General features: G+C 50.3%; 1 protein-coding gene across 1 annotated transcript in view; it reads right to left on the minus strand.

The window, feature by feature from the left end:
• Positions 1–16,096, minus strand: part of FRMPD3 (FERM and PDZ domain containing 3) — a 137,603-nt gene extending 121,507 nt beyond the window's left edge. The window contains exon 1 of the mRNA XM_060408003.1: positions 15,946–16,096. The gene's annotated coding sequence lies outside the window, so the exon portion shown is untranslated. The remainder of the gene's footprint in view (positions 1–15,945) is intronic.
• Positions 16,097–24,304: the final 8,208 nt, after the last annotated feature.

Here is a 24,304-nt window from a genome sequence, read left to right on the forward strand (position 1 = left end):
GTGGTTAGTTTCTATGGGCTGAGTAATTTCATAGGCTACTGAGGGGGAGGGATATTCCAACTGTTGAGGGGAAGGGGTGGAGATTTTCAGGAACTGGTCCACTGCCCATTTTTTGATCTTTGATGGTTGGCCTCAGGACTGTCATGGTGCTAGTGGGTGTGTCACTTAGCTTATGCTAATGTGTTACAGTGAGCATGTAATGAGGCTCAAGAACCACTGGAAGTCATATCATCTGCCATCTTGGATCTAGTTAGTTCTAACCAGTTTTTGTTCTGTCCTATGGCTTTGTCACTCTAAAGGTTGTGCCCTGCTCCCTTCCTTCCTGTTTCAGTCCTGGTAAGGGTAGGTTACCTGAGAACAAGATGTTTTCTCTGAGAGTTCTCCAAAGGTGAGAACTGTATAATATCAAGCTGTTCATAAAAGCACAGTGGCTACTGTGTGCTGGTTAGAGGACCCTGAGAGGACTGTTTTCAGCTCTGCACAGGACCCCTCAGAGGCACCCTGACAAACTGGAGTGTTACCGAAGACTGATCACTGAGATGCTGCAAGACCAATGGGTTAAGGCCTCTTCTAGATCCTGGACTGGTATTGAATGTTATGAACCCAGGGTGAAGACATGTAGGCACACTTAGCCAAGTGAAAACGTGAAAGGGAGACTGAACTAGATGATCTTTCAGAACTGTCTTCCCAACTTCATCTTTCCTTCTGTCCCCTGTTTCTGTCTGTCACTGAGAACCTTCCTAGTTTATTGCAGATCAGAGTCACACTCTTGCCAAAAAAACTAACCCTAAAAGGCAAAAGCAGGTGGGAGGTGGCCCAAGCTCTGAACTGGCTGTCCACCTCAATTCTCCACTCCCACCTAGAGCCTTGTACTTTGCTATCCCCCTTACTAGGACTCTCAGGGGTTGCTTGGTGCTATCTAGTTGATCTGATAAACTAATCTGCGCTAATGGGATCATGAATGCTAATGAATTAATGTGTTACTTTCCCAAGTGACATATTTGCATTTTAACAGAGGTCTTCAAGAGATAATGCCTTAACTCAAAGGAGTGATTAATGTTGAAATTTCACCTGTTTGGCAGTTTAGTAAAGGAGATATATTTGGAAAGGGAACTTTTTCTATCCTTTACATCACACCATCTGCTAGAAGAGGAAAAAGTATGTCCCTGCCCTTGAGGGGTTTACAGTTTATAAAGTTGGGGAATTACAATGGCTGATATTTATTGAGCTTCCACCAAAGCGTCAGGCCCTGTGCTAAGTGCTATATAAATATTATCTTTCAGCCTTCTGATGTAAGTACATATTCTGCAGAGAAAAGGGTTGGGGCTCGGAGAGGTTAAATAACTTACTACCAGATTTCATTGACTCTGGATATTAGAGACAACATTTTCTTAGGTTTCCCTGATGAAGAAAAGATGCCGCTGACTTTGCACCATGGCATACAAGAAGCATTTCAGTTTCAGAAAGGTTCAAACTGTGTCTTCGAAACCATGGAATACAGTAAGTGGTGAGGCTGGCTCCAGAGTAGATACTGTGCCTAACACTATTCCCAGAACTCAGATGGGAACTAACTGGGCAACACACTTTGATATAATAATACAATGGCAAGCACATATTTTAATAGAAAATCATTACACAAGGACTGAGGAGGTTGCACGCTGAGTCTGAGGTTAGTGGCAGCATGGATCGATGGGGTTATGAAGTTCAGTAGTGAAGAGAAACAGGGATAGGGTTCCACGTACAGGGGTCAGGTTGTGCAGGGCTTGGGGCCCAGGTGGGGGGATAGTAGGTAGCAAATAACCTACTGTCAGATACCCTTTCACTGGGGAATTAGGATTTTGAGGGTATGGCACTCTGGCTGGCTCAGCTCAAGTGAAGGGGTTTGTAAGGGAAACCATGAGAGATACTTTAGCAAGATGTGATGGGGAAGGAAAGTGAACTGGCAGATGGTCTTCCAAGGCCGTACATGCGTGCTCAGTCTCTCAGTCGTGCCCAACTCTTTGTGACCCCATGGACTGTAGCCCGCCGGACTCCTCTGTGCACGAGTTTCTCCAGGCAAGAATACTAGAGTGGGTTGCCATTTCCAACTCCAGGGGATCTGCCAAAGCCAGGGATTGAACTCGTGTCTCCTGCATTAGTAGGCGGATTCTTTACCACTGAGCCACCAGGGAAAGCCCCCTTCCAAGGCCAGGATAAGACATTTCAATTTGATAGTGTGGACAAAGTAAACAATTATTGATTCTCACAATTTAATGCCAACATATTAGGAAAGACTCATTCTGACCACTAGGATGAACTAAAGCTCTCACGTTAAAGCCAGGGGCTTCCTGAAGGGGAGAAAACCCATCAATGTGCAAGGGGGTAGTGTCATTAGAGGCAGCAGAGTTCCAGGGTACCAGGAACCCCGGCCTCTTTGCTGTCTCTCTGGATGTGCAGTCCCCTCTTTCAGGTTGCATTCCTTTCCTGGAAGAGGAAATAGCAGCACCACCTACCTAGGGACCTGCTCTCCCCATGGTGATGAGGGAGGGGTACAGACTAGATGATGTACGGCTTATCTCCCCCCATCCACAAACGAGGGTCTGTTGAGCCCCTAATGGTGTGTCCAGCACCATCCTGCAAGGTATACATCAAAGAGGCCCCTGAAGAACTCATCCCCTAGCTGAAGAGAAAGGGGAAGACAAAAGAAGTCGAAGTAATAAGAGATGATGGAATCAAGTGTTAAATGGTGGAAGAAAAATGGTCCAAATTCCAAAATGGAAGAGGGGGAACTGTGGGTGACAATGTCTTTTCCCATATTTTTCTGTATTCTCAGAGGTTTCCCCTCTGTATCGGTATTATTTTGTATCATCAGGGAAAATTTATAATTAAAAAGAGGAGGGCAACCAATGAGGGGTAGACTGACCAAGAAAGGCTTTACAACAGGGGCTGGACTTGAGCTTCTTAGTTAGAGGACGCAATGGAAGGATGTGCAGCGATGGAGAAAAGTGTGTGGGGGGGAGCTGCAGGTGGGGCAACAGCAGGGAGATGAGTACACAGAGAGGAGTAAGCTGTAAGTGGGGTACAGTAGGGCATGGAGAGTAAGAAGACTAGTGGAGCTTCGGGGTCAGGAAGAAATAGGTCAAAGGGAATATAGATTTATATGGTGACACTCAGCTGTTGTGGAAGGCTGGCCTTGGATACCAGGGAGAGGAGTTTCTATTTGACATCGTAAGCAAAAGGGAGCTATTATAGGCTCTTGAGCAGGGAAGTGACATGATGAAAGATGTTTTAAGGAGATTCCTTTGGCAGCAGTGTTGAAGGATCACTTGGCAGGAAGGGGAGGGTGCAGCAAGCAGAGGGATCAGTCAGGAGGCTGCTGCAGGAATCCAGGTGTGAGGTGATGAGAGCCTGGGCTATGATAGTGGCAGGGGGGATAGTGAAGAAGGCATGAATTCACGAGGCATTTGTGAGAGGCAAACTGCCAAGGCATGCTGGTTGACTGATGGGAAAGGGAAGGGTTAAGTGATTCCAAGGCTCAGAATATGGGCTTTTCAAAGGGTGACGGTGTCACTAATAGAGGCAGAGATCCAGGGAGGGGCTTGGGATCAGCGTGGAGGGAAAGGTTGGAGAAGAGATCCTGAGTTTGGTTTTAGCTGTGATGAATCTAAAGCGATGGTAAACTCCTAAGAGAAGATGTCCTTTAAAGGTAGTCATGAAATGGAACTGGAGTTTAGGTTAAAGACCAGGCTTTATCATTTCCTGCAGTCACCCAGAATTCCAAAGCAGGACAAGCTGTATTTACACTGACTGTGGAAACCACTCGAGAGAGGGGAGTGAAAAAAAGGAAAAAGACCTAACAGCCAATTCTGATTTGGACTTTGCAGGTGACAGACACTAAACTGTGTGGCAGCAGCAGGCTGGTGGCTCTGTTTAAACACCCCCCCCCCTTCCTTTTTCTGTCAGTGAGTGATTTCCCTATATATTAGAAAGATTACAGCTTGACTCCAGGTGATGAGATGAATATGGAACAACACTCACTTTATTAATCATATCTGCATTCTCTGTGATTTCACTGATGGTGGCAACAGAGCCAGTGAGACACACAGCCCCCTTGCCAGCCCTGTGAGTGGGCTGGTTTTCAAAGTCCCAGCCTACAAACACAAGATGCAGACTTCTGGATACAGAAGTGAAGGCAAGTCCTATTCAAAAGTAATCTGTGGGACTTCCCTGGCAGTCTAGTCATTAAGATTCCATGCTTCCACTGCATGGATGCAGGTTTGATCTCTGGTCGGGGAACTAGGATCCCCCATGTGGGCAGTGTGGCCAAAAAGGAGAAAAAAATAATAATCTGGGCACGTCAGTCTCCCCTTGTGTTAACTGGAAATTGATCTGTAACTGACTTGCTTGGGCCTGGGTTAGAAGGGGGAAGATAAAGAGAAGGACTACTGAAGGGGAAATGGAGTGATAAAAGACAAAACTTGGGAAATAGTGAGTGCAGATTGCAGCAGGATTTCCAAAATGAGAGGATTTGACACTTTCCTGGTTGCCTCCTAGGCCAGTTGTCACCACCATGCCCTCTTCTTTTCTGCATTTAATGGGCTTTTCCACATGAAGAGTCATAGATGGGACAGCTGCCCTTGTCAGAGACTCGTGCTCCCTCCTCCCATCCCACACTTCAATGAGCATCTTCCACTTGCAACGCTTGCACACTTCTCAGCCACCCTCTATCCAGCCATCACCCCTACCTCAAACAGGAAGACTGATCAGAAATCAGAACACAATTCTCCAGCAGGAAAATGCTGGAGACCACTAGCACACAGACTACACTGTGTGTGTGTGCGTGCGCATGTGTGCGTGCATGTTCATCCACCAATCTAGCCATCTGTTCCTGTTTTCCCAGTGGGTTTGGATCAGAGCAAAGAGAGGCCTGTTTGGGTGGCCCTGCCCCCAGAGCTGAGTTCTCTTGGTGGTTTGGAGCCTGCAGCCTGCACAGACTTACTCTCCATTCATTCTTTAGAAGGCATCACTGTCTCCAACAAGAAGAACCAGTAAGAGGAAGAGGGCTCAGGTCTTACAGCTATCCCTTTATCTGCAGTTCCCTATGCCCCGCCTACCCAGGGATGGGGGACTTGGGTACCTACCCAGGGATGAAATTCAGTGGTCTGGGCAGTGAGGGGAGAGCTGATGGGGGAAGAAAATGAGCAGGCAGAGGCCTCTACCATCAGCCAACCTCCCACCCACCTGTGGGATCCTCATTTATTTCCCTTATACCAGCTGTAACAACAGGGCTCCAGCTGGCATTAAAGTGCTGTGGTAGCTCTCACCATGCTCTGACACAGGTGTGACCTCCACTGGGATGATCCCAAGTGCTGAGAGGAGTTTTCAATCCGATTCTACCAGGGCCATTGGTTGAAAGGAGTCTCTGCTCTCACAGGTCTTAGGAGCTTAAAACAGCCTTCCTGTCAATGTAGGACTCAGCACTCCAGCTCAGCTGTCTTCCCCACTGGATTCTGTGGCCAGACTCCCCATTGCTCACTCCTTCAGGCCATAGCAAGGAGGCCCCAGGTGCAAATCTACTTTATTCTTAACTGATTAACTCATTGTTGTCTTAGCTCCAGTAAAATTCTACCACAGGAGGGCCCTGAGGCCTGGGGGCAAAAAGACTCTAAATACTGAGGCTAAGAGGAGGGTGTTGACACGACAAAGACCAGGACCAGTGAAAGTGTTAGTTGCTCAGTCCTGTCTAACTCTTTGTGACCCCATGGACTGTAGCCCACTGGACTCCCCTGTCTCTGGAATTCTCCAGGCAAGAATACTGGAGTGGGTTACCATTCTCTTCTCCAGGGGATCTTCCCAACTCAGGGATTGATCCTGGGTCTCCCGCATTGCGGGCAGATTTTTTTATTTTGTTTTGTTTTGTTTTACCATCTGAGCTACCAGGGAAGCCCAAGACAAAAACAAGTCAAGAGAATCTACTTGGTGATTTACCAGCTATACCAATGCCTTTGATGCCTTTTGGATCTGACCTCTCTCTCTCTCTCTCTGGGACTTCCCAGATGGCTCAGTGGTAAAGAATCCACCTACCAATCCATGACATATGGGTTCGATCCCTGGGTCGGGAAGATTCCCTGGAGAAGGAAATGGCAGCCCACTCCAGTATTCTTGCCTAGAAAATCCCATGAACAGAGGAGCCTGGTAGGCTACAGTCCATGGGGTTGCAGAAGAGTTGGACATGACTTACCAACTAAACAACAACTCCTATCCCAGCGCCACCACCCTAATTACCTCTCACTAGGATTGGTGTCAGAGAAGGCAATGGCACCCCACTCCAGTACTCTTGCCTGGAAAACCCCATGGATGGAGGAGCCCGGTGGGCTGCAGTCCATGGGGTCGCTGAGGGTCAGACACGACTGGGCGACTTCACTTTCACTTTTCACTTTCATGCATCGGAGAAGGAAATGGCAACCCACTCCAGTTCTTGCCTTGAGAATCCCAGGGACAGGGGAGCCTGGTGGGCTGCCGTCTATGGGGTCACACAGAGTCGGACACAACTGAAGGGACTTAGCAGCAGCAGCAGGCTTGCTGTAGTAATTGATAAGTTGGTTGCAATCCTTATTCCAGTCAAGTTTGGTTCCTGGGGCAGAGCTAACCATCCTAAAATAATTTGTGTTCATTGGCCAATAGCCCTCCAGAGCCTCCTTAAGTCCAAACTCCTCACGCTGATATCAAAGATGCCCTAAATCCAGGTACCCCTTCCCCAGTAAGTCATTTCTCCCCCACTGCACCTCCACACCCATCCTCTCCTCTAGTCCAACCTCTTCATTCTTCCATAATCACACCATGACCCTCTCTACTTCCATCCTTTCCCCTAATCATACCTCCCCCTTGGAAACTTGCTCCTTTTCTAGCCAACAGTCTCCATCTCACATATTATTAACAACCTAACTCAAGTTCAGCCTCCTCTGTGAAGCCTCCTCCCTCCAATCCAGCCCACACTGCTCCTCTCTCTGTGCTCTGAACCCCTATGGTGCTTACTGTTTAGAGCACCTAATGTGGTAGGTAATTGTTCCCCAACTTGTATTATTCTTAGTTGCTTTATATGAATAAGTATGATTTTTCTGCTAAATTATGAATTTCTAAAGAGCAGGCTCTTGGCTCCCTCCTTGCCAGAACACTGGCATTGGGCTAGACCCAGGAGTGCTCGAGAGACCCCTATTCCCTTGCCTTAACTCCATAATGAAGGAAGGATGAGATGAATGAAGGTCCTCTGAGGATCTTCGCCAGCCATTCCCTCCACATGTTCCAGGCATTGGAGGAGCTGAGGCTGCCCAGAGAGGTCTAGCCAGCCAATTGCCTGTTGGCTCTCTAGTTTTCAGTCCACTCCCACCTCCTAAGGCTTTCAGAGCGATCAATAATGCTGCTTAAGTGATCAATCTGAGACACAATGGACTGCAGGGGCCAGTGTTTGATTAACTCGGAGAATAAATGTATGTTGGAAGAGATGGAGCAGGGAGGGAGGAGCAGAAGAGAAGGCAGGAAGAAAGATGAGCTAGGGGAAGATGGAGGGAGAGATTTTATGAATGAGGAGCTGACAGGATGGAGCTGAGAGTAGTCCTCAACTGATTCAACAGCTGAGGCACGTTCTTAGGCAACTACACGATCTGGGGAGCTTTCTCAGAGCCCAGTGAACATGCTGGGGCTGCTGGGCAATCTTTGACCTTGGCAGGATTACTGCTGTCATAGCCCACTGGGAGCCTAAGAGGCTGCAGGCTCCATACTGGATAGAGAAGTGGGTTGTGGGATGAAGACTTGGGGCTTGAGCTATGCTCGCTGGCTGAGTCCACAGAAATCCCAAGCCCTGGCATCCTTCGGTCTTCCACCCAAGACTGATGACTAGGCTATCCCTGATGATATTGGAGAATTGGCTTATCTGCCAGGGTGATGTCAGCATTACCTTTTCTCTGTCCATTGCTGTCCATACTACCCATAATCCCTCTACTCCAAGGCTCAGGGCCTGGAAATTTAATTATTTGGCAGCTAACAAAAAATAAGGAGTTTCTTTCCGATTTTTATTTTTCTGGAGGGCCCAAATCTCTAGCTGTACCACTTCATAGTTTTTTTTTCTTTTTTCTAGGAAAGATAGTGTTATCAGGAAAAAACAGAGCAGATGGCTTATTACTTTGAGAAAGTTCCTCCTTTCATCTAACCATGATTCCTGCTGCTCTCATTAAAAACCTATCCTTCAGATATGATATGATGGTGTTATGCTCACCATCATTCAGGCTCAAAGCCTTTGACTCTGCTTCTTTCCTCACCCTATTCATCCAACTGGTAGGTACATCAGATTTCTTCTGCCTCCAACATCCATCCACCCACCTCCTTCTTCCTATCCCTAGCCAGCTACTGTAACAGCCTGCTAACTGGTCTTCATGTCAGGATGGCCCCCTTTAAATCAATCTGCCAAAAGGGAAAAAAGAAAAGTGAGCTTGAAGCTAATCCAGCCTAGAGATAACTTCCACTTCCAAGAGATGCAAGAGATAGTGGAACAAGCTAAATGACAACAGGGTGGAGGAAGCAGACCAGAATGCGGGCTAGTGGACGGGACAACTGATGAGGCTTCTCCAAGTCAGAGAGAGGGGACTGCCGAAAGGCCCTTAAAAGACACAATGACAAAATGTAATGTGCTGAACTCTTTTGGATCTTGATTCTAACAAGCCAACTGTACAACATGCTTTGAGACAGTTGACATTCATGCATGCACTGGGTCATGGATAATAAAAAGGACTGTTGTTACTGTTAGACATGCTAATGGGACTGTGGTTATATGAGAAAAATCTCCATTTTCCAATGTGCATAGAGAGGTATAAGAGTGAAATGACACAAATGATGTTTAAAATTTATTTTTAAATACTTCAGCAAAGGAAAAAAAAAAAAAGGATAAATAAGGCAATATGGCCAAGTCCGTCTAGCCAAAGCTTTGGTTTTTCCTGGAGACATGTATGGATGTGAGAGTTGGACTATAAAGAAAGCTGAGTGCTGAAGAATTGATGCTTTTGAACTGTGGTGTTGGAGAAGACTCTTGAGAGTCCCTTGGACTGCAAGGAGATTCAACCAGTCCATCCTAGAGGAAATCAGTCCTGAATATTCATTGGAAGGACTGATACTGAAGCTGAAACTCCAATACTTTTGTCACCGGATGTGAAGAACTGACTCATTTGAAAAGACCCTGATGCTGGGAAAGACTGAAGGCTGGAGGAGAAGGGGATGACAGAGGATGAGACGGTTGGATGGTATCACTGACCCAACGGATATGCATTTGAGTAAACTCCGGGAATTGGTGATGGACAGAGAAGCCTCGTGTGCTGCAGTCATGGGGTCACAAAGAGTCAGACGTGACTGAGTGACTGAACTGAACTCATGGCCAAATCCTAATCACTACTTATGGTGGATAATGGGTATATGGAGTTACTATACTATTTTCTCAATTTTTTTGGTGTGTGTGGAGGAAGATGTTCATAATAAAGAACAAAAACAAAAGTCATCCACTGTACCCCAGACTCCTTTCCTAGCTTTATCTTCTACTCCTACCTCATTTCTCTGTGACATCTGCCCTGTGTCCTTCCCCAACTGATTCTTGTCTCAACTTTATCCCTTCCCTCACTCATTAATTCATTTGTTTCTTCAATAAATATCTTGTAAGGACCTCTTATACACACTAGGCCTGTAAATGCAAAGATGACTGAGGCTGAGGAAGATGAGGGGACTTCATCTTTATATTCTTCCCAGCAACTAGCACAGAACCTTGCACATATTAGGTGCTCAACAAATATTACTGGAACTGATATGCAGGGGAAGATGGGAGAGAATCCCTGTCTCCTATGAACTCGTATTCAGTCCAAAGCAAGAAATGCTTATTGAACACATACTATGTGTTAGGTGTTGGGTGCTATGGAGATAAGAGATGAGAAACACCAGGCTCTTTCCTCCACTGAACTTAGTGTGGACAAGACAGATAAGAAGTTACATTTGCATGTGAAGACTTTATGAATTAATGATTCTAGCAATAATAATGGGGTATATCAATGATGTACTAACCAAATGTATTTTATTTTTTGGTGGCATGCAGGATCTTAGTTCTCTGACAGAGGCTGCACCTGTGCCTTCTGCAATGGGAGCTTGGAGTCTTAACCACTGGACTGCCAGGGAAATCCCCTACCAAATGTATTTTAGAGACAATAAGTGTAGGAGTAGTTCAGAGGAGGGAGAGAGGGACCTTCGGTCTAGACTGGTCAGAGAAGACTTTCACAGAGGAGTTGAATTTGAATGTGTATCAAAGGATGGGCACAGGCAGAGAGGAGAGGGGAGGGGCACTCCTGGTGAGTAGGATGGCGTGAACAAGAGCACAGATGCAATAGAAGATGTACAAAAGACCTGCTTAGGAACCCTGATGAAAGAGATTTGCCTGGAGTAGAGAGTCCACATAGGGCTGAGTTTCTCAAGTAGACCAAAACCATCAGCATCACCTTAAAACTGAGCAGGACCCTGCGGAGGCCCTCCTGGGGACAAAACTCTTTTGGAGTCTCCAGGTTTCTTCTTTGCAGGATGAAGTCTTTAGCCCCATAGAACTCCCAGGGTTCCAATGGGCAGATTCCAACAGCTGCTAATCGGGGAAGGGAGGGGATGCAGAACCTAGCGAGGAGCAGTCAAGAAACAATAGTGCAGTCCTGGGGCAGGGCCCTAGTCGCTCCTCAAGGAATATGTTGTTGTTATTGAGTTGCTCAGTCATGTCTGATTCTTTGCGACCTCATGGACTGCAGCACGCCAGGCTTCCCTGTCCTTCACTATCTCCAAAAGTTTGCTCAAACTCATGTCAAGGAATATACATAACAAGATCTTTGAGTTCTTCTGCAGGAACTAAGGCCCCCACCCAGGTGAAGGATGGCAACTTCAGGCTGAGCCTGAAGGGTGGCTGGAGTAGCCACCCTGTAGCCCTCGCCCCAAATTCTGCCTATTTAAAAACTTCTCCCCGCAAACCATCAAGGAATTCAGGATTTTTGAGCAGGAGCCAAGCATTTTCATTTCAGAGCACTGCAATAAAACTTTCTCTGCTCCAAACTCTTGACATTTTGGTTTATTTGCATAGGGTACACAACAAACGACTTGGGGGAGTCTGTTCAAATGCATATTCTTGGACTCAAGCTCTGGACTTATTGAAGCAGAAGTTCAGATGGGGGACCCAGGAATCTGCATTTTAGCAGTTCCCCCAAGTGATTTTGAGACACATTAAAATTTGAGAATCCATGATATAGGCAGAGTAGAAAATAACCTTGGAAGAATACACAGTGTTAGGCCCACTCAAGGAGAACCTTGAATGCCAGGCTCAGGAAGCTGAAATTTACCCCAAGGGTAATCACTCTCTCAAAGATGATCATACATGTCATGAATAAAGGATATTAGTAATATTAATTCAGCCTGTGTGTCTACTATGGACCAGAAAGGAGAGAGACTAGTACAGTGTACTTGAGGTGGTGGCAGGGTCAGGGTGAGCCAGGGTAGTCAGAGATGGTTCTAAAGTTTCTAGTCTGGGAGACTAGAAAGCATGTGTAATAGAGAGGTCAGAAAAGCAAGGCATTTTTAATGAGATGAATTTGTGAACGTTGAGTCGGACACGAAGGCAGACTATCCAAGGGGAAGCCCTCAGCAAGAAGGTGGAAATCGAAGACTGACATAGTGGGCAGGAGTTAAGTGGGTTAGAGAAGTGGGAATGGTCAGGAGCGGGGTGAGAGGGCAAGCCATGACCCCTGGCTGTGCACCCTTGCAGACAGAGGAAGTGGAAACGGGAAGAGGACACATGGATCTGAGGGGTAGGAAGAGTAATAGCGAAACAGAGGGAAAAAGAGGAGCCACTGAGGCGGAAGGGGACCCAAACAGTGCAGCCAGGCAGAGAGCATCTTCAAAAAGCTAGGGACGGCTAGCAGGGTGGTTAATGGCAAGGCGAAGCTGGGCTCAGAAAAAGGTCACTAGCTGGGGCATACCTCCAGAGAAACTGGCTCATCACCTGTTTATCACCAAACGCAAACCAGCACACTGGCTCCTCCGTCTAGCAGGCAGCAGCCGCTCCTCGCCGCCCCTGCCCTCCCGCCCCACCCACCATGTTATGCTGTCAAAGGCGCACTCCGGTTTCTAACTGCCCAGGGGAGCAGGCGCCAGTGTGCCACTGGGCTGTTAACATCCTATCAGAAGGACGGTGCCCACAGGAAAAGGGGCGCTGCCTGTCATGGGTGGGAAACAATACAGGACCCCAAGATCCCTGCCCTCAGCTCAGCTGGAGGGTGGGCTAGAAAGGAGGGAAGGTGGTGCCCTTTCCTCCCCTTGCTCCCTCCCTCCGCCCCAGCCCGCAGATTTCTCAGCAGGACCGCAAGGTCTAGCCCATTTTGAGAGTCCTTCGTTTAGGCTGCTGATAATGCAAGAGAATGTTTTCCTTTTTGAATTTATGGTAAGAAGAAAAACAGAAGTCCTTGAAAGAAGAGCCAGAACAGAGTTTTCTGCTGCGAATGCTAATAGTCTTAAGGCTGGCCCACAGCTAAAGCTATCTTGGGTGTGGCCTCCTCCCAGGGGCCTCTCTGAGCTAAGGGTCTTCACCGAGTATGGATGAGGACCCTCCCAGCCCCACTAAAAGTGATCGTCAGGGCCTCTGGGAAGCATGAACCCCCAGAAGCTGAGCTTGTCAGTGTGGGCCTCATTTCCCATCATTTGCTCCAGCTGTGTATGTCTTCGGGTCTGTAAGTGCATGTGTGCACAAGTGTGCTTGTGTGTCTGCCTGTCTGTCTGAAGGTACTGTGTGCAATGTGCATGTGTGTGTGTTTTGTCGCTTCAGCTAGCCTCGAAGGCTTCAAAGGAACAGGGATCCTGCTTCCATGGCGTTGGTACTGCCCTGTCAGGGTGCCTCCTCTGGTGCTGGGCTGCGGAACCCAGTCATTTCTGCAGAGTGGGGGTGGGTGGGCACAGTGCTTCCGCTGTCCTGCTCCCTCCAGGGACTCAGGGGGTGCTACTGCAGTGAGGCAGTGCAGGACCAATGCCTCTTCTCTGCCCCTGCCCCCCTGAACCACCCCCAAATCCCACCCCTCGTCCCCTCCTGCCTTGCCCAGCCTGCTGCTGTTCTCGGCAATCCCAAGGCTTTCCTGTTGCACTTTTTCAATCTACTATTGCTCCCCAAAGGCCAGGTTGGTGGCAAAATCCCCTGATCAGGCCACACAGCTCACTTCCCCAAGACCCAGGAACTGTGCCATTCACCAGAGAGAGGTCCCCAGACTCCTGCAGCCTCCTAGGAGTCCCCAGCCCCCTCACCCAGGGAGGCAGAAGCGGGACTCTTGGAAGCCACAGCACCAACAGCATCACTAGCTGGTGTTTATAGGGGTACTTGCTGGCTTTGGGCAGCTAGCCCAGCCAGTCTGCAGGGCACCTCAGATCTGGGAGATGCTAAGAGCCAAGAACCTGGGGTGCCTAACCCCCTACTCTGGCTGGCCTCCTCTCTCTGGCGGTCACATCAGCTCACACTTGTCATCCAATTGTGGTAGTGGGTGTTGGTGGCAGAGAGGGGAGGATCTCTAAACACACAGCAAGGAGTGTCTCTCTCCTGCTTGGATCATATCCCCTCCCTTCTCAGAATCCTGCAGTGGCTCCCAACTACCTCTCACATCCATTTAAACCTTCTCTCTGTGGGCCTCCAAGTCCTCCATAATTACATCCCACCTTCCCACATCCCCATTCCCACACACGCGTCACGCACAACTCAGGGCCAGACAGACAGTCGACGCCATCCACAGCGGCTCCAGCCTGGGTCCTGCCACAGGTGCCCAAAGCCCCACCAACAGAGCCACTCCTCCGCCTCCTTTGAAAATGCAAATGTTAACTGAATGGGAAAGGCAATACACCGCCATCAGCTATTAACACCTAGGCCAGACCAGGATTCTGCCATTAGATTTGACTGAGCTGGGAGCTAAGCCCCATCTAAGCATCTAAGGGAGTGGGGGAGGGGACCCAGAGGTGCCGAGCAGCCGACCGGAGGGGTGCAGGGAAGGGGTTCTGACGTCGAAGCATCTCAGTCACGATTTTACCAAGGGCTACAGTCTGACTCGGCGTCTCCAGTTAAACCAGTCAAACCCCATTAGTTCTCCCCCACCCACACACACACACCAAATTGCTTCCTTTCCACACATACCATACATCACGTCTTATTTCACCTCAAGGGTACCCTCACACCAAGCTGGTGAGATTGAATTGCTTCTCTCACATGAAAAAATAAAATAAAATAAGCTACGAAACTGGGTAGAAGCTAGCATGTCTTGCCTGGGCATGGCCAAGTCTTGTTGAGGTTTCCCAGGGGAGAGCCGAGAGTCTTTGGCTCAGAGGAAATAGCAAAGGCTTCCTGGGAAGCCTCTCTCAGCTCCCAGGAAACTGGGTTCCCCAGTTTCTCCTGCAGTGAGCTTGACAGGCCCGGAAAGGGAGGGAGGGGCAAGGTCCCCTCAGCTGATGGCCCTGGTGGCTGAATCACTACAAGAGCCTGGGGCCCTCAAGGCCAAAGTGTGTGCTTTTTACCCCAAGACTTCCAGGGGAGAAAACTCACTTGGGGCTTCTTTCTGCGTCAGCATAGAGTCCCCTACCCTCCACGCCAAGAAGGGCGCCCCCAAGCCAGCCTTGCTCTTAGAGCAGTATGTGATACAGGGCAGGAGTCCAGGGACTGCCCCGCCCTCCGCAAGAGCTGCAGGAGGTAGAGACCACCCAGTGGACTCTAGGGCTCTGCAGCTGGACTAAGATGCAGAGGGGAGGGGACAGGTCTGGCAGAATCGGGGGTATACTGTGATCAAGGGCTCTTTGGTGGCAAATGGTGGGCATACTACCTGCTTCTAACGGGATGGTGTCAAGCATTTTTGCCCCTGCAGTGGTTTCAGTGTGTGTGTGTGTGTATGTGTGTGTAAGGGTGTGTGTGTGTGCAAGAGAGGCCCAAGAGCTTGGGTATGAACGGGCACGACTACAAGAGTTGGGAACGTTTTTTGGCCAGAATGGAGTTCTTAAGGGCCCTGGTGGAGGGGTCTACAGCAGCACCTCGGGATGGGGGGCGCTGTGTGTGTCTTGGGGGCGCAGGTACTGCATCTGCAGTGACGTGCAGTTGTCATGTACTTTCTCTGAGACAACACACTCATTCACAGACATACTCTCCAAGCTCCAAAACACCCAGCTGGGGAGTCGAGTGTGTGTGTGTGTGTGTGTGTGCGTGTGTGTGTGTGTACATGTATTAGCGGTGCTGGGGAGGGGGTGCATGTAGGGGTCTGTGTTTGGGTGACTGCTTTATTAGCATCCTGGTGGGAGGGGGCCACTGTAGCTGTGTTTATGTGTGTGTGTGTTTCCTCTTTGGCTGGGGGTGACTCTGTAAGCTGAGCGCCGGGTATATGGTGCGGCTGTGTGTGCGTCCGTGTCCTCGTGTGAACATGGCCCCGGGAACCACGCACATGCTTCAGACAGCTGTTTCTGGCAGCCCCGAGGCTTGGGCTTCTCGGGGTACCCCGGCTAAGTGGCCACCTCCCAGCAGCCAGGCCCCGTGTCTCGCCGGCTCTCCCAACTGTGCCCACGGCCCCGGCGCGCACACAAAGGCTCCATAATGAACGCGCTGAGCTCCCCTGAGCTCGGCTCCTGAACCCGCACCCCCGGCGGCCGAGGCGAGCCCGCCAAGCCGGCGACTCACCGGGGCAGCGGGCACACCACCGGCTGCTCCCCACCCCGGCCATAGACCGCCCAAACTCCGGGCGGCCCGACGCTGGGCGCCCCCCGCCCCGGCTCCCGGCTCCCGGGGGCGCCAAAGCGCCCGGCATCCCCGAGCCGGCCCCGGGGCGGCACGCTCCCGCCGCGACTCACCCCAGCCGGGCTGAGACTGCGGGCGCGCCCCCCTGGAAGCAGCGCGCCTCTTACCTTCCTCCTCCGCCTCCTCTTCCTCCTCCTGCTCTTCCGCGGCGCGGCGGCGGTGGCGGCGGCGACGGCGGCGGGACTAGGGCGCCCGTGTTCCCGAGCCCGGCACGGGCGTGGGGCTCAGTGGCGCCGGGCGGCGGGGCGGGTGAAGGTTGGCGGGGCGGCAGCAGCTGGCCCGGGACGCGGGGAGCTGGCGCGCAGGCGGCGGGCTGCGGGCAGGCTGGCAGCGGCGCGCGCGGGCTCCTCGGGCGGGCTCCATGGCTGCGCCGCGGGCGGCACCATCGCCGTGGCTCGCTCGTCTCGCTCGCTCCGGGAGTGCGGCAGGCGGCGGCGAGGTGACGGATGGCGGCGAGGCGGCCGGACGGCCGAGGAGGGGAGGGAAGAGGGGGCGGGGGGGGGGGGGGGAGGGGGAGGAAAGGGGAGTACGGAACGAGGGGCCTCTCCAGCGCCTCCCGACCCTCGAGTGCTGGCGTCGGTTTCCCCGAATGGGAACGCGGCTTAAAGGCACAGCTGCCGGCTCGGGTCACAACTAAAAATAAGCACAACATTGACAATTGGGGAAAGAATCTCCCAAGATACAACCCCACCAACCCAGCTCCCCAGCCCGGCGCTGCCTCACTTCTTGAACCTGACCGTTCCGGCTGGGCTCTACCGGGGAAACTGCTGGCGGCCAAGAAGACAAGCCCATTTCCAAAGTGAACCTGGGGAAAGTGGGGGAAATGGGGGCGGGGGATGAACTGCGGAGAAGGGACCACGGGGCTGCTCGCCTCGGGACTTCATTCCCTGGCCCCTGACCTTGCCTCCAGCGCCCCCTCGCCCCTGGGGTTTACTCGCCTTCTGCTGGGGTTGCCCGCCCTGCAGCCCCCCTTCTGGTCACCACCGCCGGCATCCACACGCACCTTGAGTTTCGGCTCCGGCTCCAGCTCGCAGCGCCTCTCCCCAGCACTGGAGTGCGAGCTGTTTCGAGCCCAGGCCCAGCCTGGAGAGCCCACCACAGCAAGGGCGCGATCCGCCGGCTGGCAGAGGTCCACTCTGAGCATGCAGTCGGTTTGGTGAGAAGAGGAGGTTAAGGTGTGTGTGCGTGTTTGTGTTCACCAGCAGATGGAGGGAGGGTCCTGCATCACACACACACACACACACACACACACACACACACACACACACACACACACACACACACACACACACACACACACACACACACACACACACACACACACACACACACACACACACACACACACACACACACACACACACACACACACACACACACACACACACACACACACACACACACACACACACACACACACACCCCCTAAAGGAGAGTAGCCAGGCACACAGCATGGTGCCTGATGAATGATCTCAGGACATTTTTAAGAGACACGCTGTGAATACTAAACATGTAGCAACTGAGATTCAAGAAAGGCTCTTGGGAGACTTCCCTGGCGGCCCAGTGGTTAAGACTCTGCTTCCACTGCAGGGAACACGGGTTAGATCCCTGGTTGGGGGGAACTAAGATCCCACATGCCCCATGGGGCGCCAAAAAGAAACACAACAAAAAGAAAGGCTCTTGGTCTCCCTGGTGGCTCCAGACCCCTTTGGAAGAGTTTTGGCGATCTAGAAGGCAGATCTCCTCCCTTAAAAGGTGGCCTCAGTGGGGATCCAGAGGGCCTGGGAAACTGGTCAGTGGGTCTGGAAGGGCAAAGTTGAGTCCAGGGAAAAGGAAAACAGGAGGAAGGAGAGGAACAGAAGAGCCTCTGGTGATTCGGAATGCCTGCTCATTTTTTCCCCTGTCAGAGGCCCCTCCCAGACACAGCCAACATTGGCATATTTGAGCCTCAGCAGTTCTAGGGTGAAAAGGGAGCCCATCTCAATTTCCTCTGTGTGCTTGGACTCTGGAAGGGAGGCTGTTGGGAAAAGGGGACCCATTTCAGTTGGAATCTTTTCCCCACCCCCAGTTCTATGTAAGCATTTGGGTGAAGCCTCAGAAGATACTGGAGGGCCATCATGGGGCAAGGGGATGGTCTTGTGAGCTGTGTGGACTTTCCAGGATACAGAGAAGAGCTCCGGGTGCAGGGCTCTGTGGCTGTTCGCACCTGGGATCATCAGTGGAGTAGCTGACTAGCAGATCTGGCCATCCATCCACTGAGCACACTTTTTGCTTCCTTCCTGGCACTTCCTACCATGAAAGAAAAGAAAGGATGGAAATTCCCTGCATCTGGATGGGGGTAGCCTAGGCTGGGGAAACAAGCTGGTGGAATTATTAAATATGGATGGTAAGCAAAAGTAAAGACTTAGAGGGACTGAAACACGGCCTTCCTGGGCAAATGCACAGGCAGACCCCCACACAAGAAGATGCTGTGGGGAGCACAACATACACACGGGCACACACACAGAGATCACACGTGGGGCCACAGGCAGGCTGAGCTAGTACAAGGAAAAAGAAGTCTAGTCTAGCCAGGGGAGTGACTCAGAATTGATTTCTAATGCTTCCAAAAGGGAGAGGTGAAGAGAAGAGGGGAAGAGCTGGCCTCCTGTCTCCAGGGACTGGAGAGGGGGCCTAGGAACCAGCTTGTCCAGTATGAATAATGCTGTTTGCAGTCAGACAGTCCCTGGCTGGTTTCCTTTGGGATGGTGTCTTGGGGGTGTTCGCATCCCCTCCAGAGTTCCCTGATCCTTACGCAGTTCTTTCCTTAATTTTAATATTAATAACACATGCCAACAAGTTGGGGCTTCCCCGGTGGCACTAGTGGTAAAGAATCTGCCTGCCAATGTAGGAGACATAAGAGACTCAGGTTCGATCCCTGGGCCAGGAAGATCCCCTGGAGGAGAGCATGGCAACCCACTCCAGTATTCTTGCCTGGGAAACCCCATGGAAAGAGGAGCCTGGTGGGCTATAGTCCATGGGGTCGCAAAGAATTAGACATCACTGAAGCGACTTAGCACGCACACATGCTAACAAGTTGGTTTGTACCAGTTCTTACCATAAGACTCAGTGGGTTAATGACAAAAATAAATGCGTTTTGTGACTCTGATTAGCCATCTTCTGCTGCTTGCTGGGCTCACTGGGAGCAGATACCAGGCTCCAGTCAATCTGCTGTGTGATTAACACAAGTAAATAAGGGGTATTGAAGGGGAGAGAGTGTTGGGAAGGACTGTAACACTAGACACATGCATGTGTGAGGGTTCCTGGGTGAGCAGTGAGGCATGGTCCAGTCTAGAATAGTGATTAAGGAGACTGCCCTGCTGGTCCCGTGGTTAAGACTCTCAACAGCCAATGCAGGGGTTGTGGGTTCAATCATTGGGGAACTAAGATCCCACATGCCCTGTGCTGCAGCCAAAATATTAACAAACAAAACAAAACAAAACAAAAAGAATAGTGATTCAGTGCACAGCTTTTGGAATCTGGTTTTTATTAGAGGTGTGACCTTAGGTAGGTCACTTAACCTCTCTGAGCCTTAGCTACAAGATGGAGATGCTGGCAGAATCTACCTCACAGGGTTATTGGAGGTATTTAAATGAGATAATGGAAGTAAAGATCATAGTACGTGGTAGCTGTCATTCTTTCTCCAGAGGAATCTGCCTCCTAGTCGGCTACTAAAAGCCTCCCCAGTTTGTTCTCACTCTGCTTTTTTCCAGTCTGAAGTGATGTATTGTGTCTTACTCTTGGCCAAAATGAGTTCTCGAGCCTGTGTGCACATTGACAGATTTCATTTTGGAAAGGAAAACTCCCTCTCCCACCCTCCATACCCCTCCAAGAATCACATAGTAGGATTTATTTTTGTTGTTTGACAAACTATGTGTACCCCCTATGCTCACCAGGCAGGAGGGAGAGCCAGAAGCAGGGTACAGAGAAGGTTCTTCAACGTTCTTAATGTGGCACCCAAATGCAGCAAAATAAACACTCGCTTGTCAAATTGGGACCCTCAATCCAATCACACTGCAATTTGGGGAGGAAGATCCCCTTGGGATAAACTTTTAGTCTCTTCAAATTTCATGACAACTGGATGACTAATGATGATCTTCCATCCAAAAGTTTATTTCCTATTGAAATCAATACATTGAGAGGAAGCTAATAAGTGGCACTATTTTGCTCCCTGGCACACTGAGAGTGGATGGAGGCAGCCCAGCCTCGCTGGAACCTTAGACTGTAATCAACACTTAATGACCAAGTGACCCAACTCACCTTTAACTGAGAATCCAGGAATAAATGGACAGAGACTCTCTCAGCCTTCAATAATAATGGTAATACTAACCACCATTCATCCACCCATCACTCACTGCGAGCTGTGCACTCTGGTAATGCTCCTAGGAAATGGCAGACGGTTCTTCATCCCAGGGGATACAATTAGTTCCACTTCTCTGGTAGGACCTCCAGCCAGCCCCGAGAGCATTACATGCATTAACTCATTTCACGATTATCACAACCCTCTTCTTAGGGAGCATGATCATCCTTATTTTACGGAGGAGGAAGTAGCCAAGACTCACATAGCAATAAGTAACGGAACCTGAATTTCAACCACAGAATGACAATGAATAGTGATAATAATGACACTTGCTAGCTTTTATTGGGCACTTATTATGGACCAGGCCCCTTGCTAGCATTTTGTGTGCATTTGCAGATGTAATCCTCACAATAAACCTGAGAAAGTAGGTAGTATGACTATGACTACTTTAAAGGGAAATGAAGGCTCAGAGAGGTTAAATAATCTCCACAAAGTCACACAGCTGCTACGGCCTAATCCAAGACTTGGACCCATGCCAATTTGACTGCAGCGGTGATAATGTCTCCAACTGGAGTTATACAGTGGAGACAGCCTTTTCCAGAGACAAACTCAGCTCCCTGCCTCTGCTGGGACAACCCAGTCATCCACTAGCATCCAGGGAAAGATGAACAACTGAAGAGCAGAATATCCCCAATGGCCAATGGCAAGTTCACTCAGACTCACGTCCATTGAGTCCGTGATGCCATCCAGCCATCTCATCCTCGGTCGTCCCCTTCTCCTCCTGCCCCCAATCCCTCCCAGCATCAGAGTCTTTTCCAATGAGTCAACTCTGCACATGATGTGGCCAAAGTACTGGAGTTTCAGCTTTAGCATCATTCCTTCCAAAGAACACCCAGGGCTGATCTCCTTCAGAATGGACTGGTTGGATCTCCTTGCAGTCCAAGGGACTCTCAAGAGTCTTCTCCAACACCACAGTTCAAAAGCATCAGTTCTTCGGCGCTCAGCCTTCTTCACAGTCCAACTCTCACATCCATACATGACCACAGGAAAAACCATAGCCTTGACTAGACGGACCTTAGTCGGCAAAGTAATGTCTCTGCTTTTGAATATGCTCTCTAGGTTGGTCATAACTTTTCTTCCAAGGAGTAAGCATCTTTTAATTTCATGGCTGCAGTCACCATCTGCAGTGATTTTGGAGCCGAAAAAAATAAAGTCTGACACAAGAGCTATAGAGACCCCTATTCGAGAAGCTCTGAGTGAACGTATCATCCCAGAACCTGCTCACTTCTGACCCATTATCTCTATCGAAGACTGTGGTGAACAGAAAAGAATGACTGAAATGGTTTGGAGTGTTGAGGTGAAGCGAAGTCTAGGGGGAGCCTGACTTCTCGTGAAGCTCAATTTCTCCTGCAGAACCAGCCACACCCCTAGAAAGCAGTGGCAGCCTCCCACCTGATGTGACCCAAGCCTTCCCCTTCCTCACAGCCTCCAGTTGCATGTGCCAGAAATTCTCCTTTGGGTTAAGGCCTAGTCTCCAGAAGGTCCTGGTAAAGTGCACATGTTATCTAGAATGGACAGCGCATTAAGTCATTAGTGCCTATTAATGCACACACCTGAATAAATCTATCAGATTGCCTGTTACCTCTTGGAGGGCAGAGCTGGAAGGGGAATGAGACAATGACCAGGGATCTTTTATTGGTGTGTCATGGGGTGGGGGGGGTGCTTTCCCCAGCTGTGGGCCTCAACCCCATTGCAGTGAAAAGGCTGGTTCCTGGGCCAGCCAGGACCTCCCCCCAGACTCTATATTTAACAAGTGCCCTGGGACAGACCTGAAGCCAAGCACAGACAAAGCAGGGTGAGAACGAATTTTGCTCCGGGGGAGTTGGGAGCCAGGGTCTAACGAGAGGCCATTGAGGGCGAGGAGTAAGAAAATCTTGCCACCAGCACACTGTCATTGCCCTGGCCCCACTCTGGAGCTTCCTCCCCTCCCCCACCCCCATCTTTCTTTCTCTCTCCTTTAAAGCTTCTGCACTACTGGCCCTCCTTGTCCACCTCCCTCCTGCACAGGGAGCCCCATGGAGAGAGGACCAGTGGCTCAGGAAGGCCTCGGAGTAGGAGCTGAATTGACAGACTCTGGGGAATTGCCCATCGCTTCCTTGTGTGCCTTCCTTCTTTCCCTCCTGCTGGCATCTTAGGCATGTTTGCCCTCCTGGAGTTAGGAAGCAAAACACCAATTTAAATTGATGCTGACGGAGCCTGTCAGACGCCAAGTGCTTGCTGCTGCTGCTGCTGCCATCAGTATAGCTCTTCCCCGCAAGGGAGTCCAGGCTTGTGCTTGGGACACTGCTGCCAGGAAACACTCTCCCAGCCATTACTTCTATCTCTGTGGGTTGGGCTGGGAGTGGGGTGAAATTTGGAAAGGAGAAACTGGATGAATGACAGGCCATGTTCCCAGGCTAGTGAGCAGAGGCCTGGGTGCTTCTGAACTGATAGGCTCTCCATCCTGGCTGGGCCACTGTGTGGTCATGGATACTTGACTTAACTTCTCTGTGCCTAAGGTTCCCCTGGAAAAAACCCAAAGGAGGATCGAACATATGTCCACTGCTTCTCATGGGGCTGCACACTCACAGAAGGATGCATCTGGAGCTTTTTGGAAGGAAAACATCATCCAGAGACAAATGTCTCTTGAAAGACTCCAGGGAAGAATGGGTGTTTAAATCCATCTCTCCTCAAAGCCCTGGGGGTCCGCACTAACCTGATGAATGGATTCTTGCTAATGTGCTGCATGCATATGTGCTAAATCACTTCAGTCGTGTCCAGCTCTTTGCAACCTTATGGACTGAAGCCTGCCAGGCTCCTCTGTCCATGGGATTCTCCAGGCAAGAATACTAGAGTGGGTTGCCATGACCCCTCCAGGGGATCTTCCCCACCCAGGGATGGAACCTCCTGGTTTCTTATGTCTCATGCATTGGCAGGCAGATTCTTTATCACTAGCACCACCTGGGAAAGTGGAAGTGAAAGTCGCTCAGTTGTGTCTGACTCTTGGCGATCCTGTGGACTATATAGTCCATGGAATTCTCCAGGCCAGAATACTGGAGTGGGTAGCCTTTCCCACCTCCAGGGGATCTTCCCAACCCAGGGATCAAACCCAGGTCTCCTGCATTACAGGCAGATTCTTTACCAGCTGAGCCACAAGGGAAGCCCAAGAATACTGGAGTGGGTAGCCTATCCCTTCTCCAGCAGATCTTCCCAACCCAGGAATCCTACTGGGGTCTCCTGCATTGCAGGTGGAGTCTTTACCAACTGAGCTATCAGGGAAGCGCCTGGAAAGCCCCTGTTAATGTGCTGCTGTGTGCTAGTGGGACTTCCCTGGTGGCTCAGATAGTAAACAATCTGCCTGCAATGCAGGAGACCTGGGTTTGATACCTGGGTCAGGAAGATCCCCTGGAGAAGGAAATGGCAGCCCACTCCAGTATTGCTAGTGGGCCAATGAGTTCCCCTCCCAACAGTTTGCTGCCTTCTTTTTTTTTTTTTTTTCTTTCTTTTTTTTTGGCCACATGATGCTGCAGTGTGGGAATTTACTTCCACGACCAGGGATGGAAACTGTGCCCCCTGCAGTGAAAGGTCCTAACCATTGGACCCCTAGGGAATTCCCAACAGTTTGCATTCTTGTCAAGAGCTAAACTATCCATGTCCTTCTCCAAACGTGTGATTAATAGTGGGAATGCTTGCCGTGGACGCAGGCGGCTGAGGACTTTGAGGGTACGGAGCCCTTTCCTGGTTTGCCTTCAGAGAATCCTTGTCTACATGTGTGCTAAGTCGCTTCAGCCATGTCTGACTCTGCGATCCTGTGGACTGTAGCCCACCAGGCTGCTCCGTCCATGGGCTTCTCCATGCAAGAATACTGGAGTGGGTTACCATGCCCTCCTCCAGGGGATCCTCCTGACCCAGGGATCGAACCTGCATCTCTTGCATCTCCTGCATTGGCAGGCAGGCTCTTTACCACTAGCGCCATGGTTGGCTTTTATTTGATTTTCACAATAACACTGTGAGGCATGTAAGGCTGCTATAATCCCCATTTACAGATGAGGAAATTGAGGCTCAGATTGGCTAACTGTCCAGGACCACAC

Source organism: Ovis aries, chromosome X (assembly GCF_016772045.2).
Source record: "Ovis aries strain OAR_USU_Benz2616 breed Rambouillet chromosome X, ARS-UI_Ramb_v3.0, whole genome shotgun sequence".
Taxonomy (NCBI): domain Eukaryota; kingdom Metazoa; phylum Chordata; class Mammalia; order Artiodactyla; family Bovidae; genus Ovis; species Ovis aries.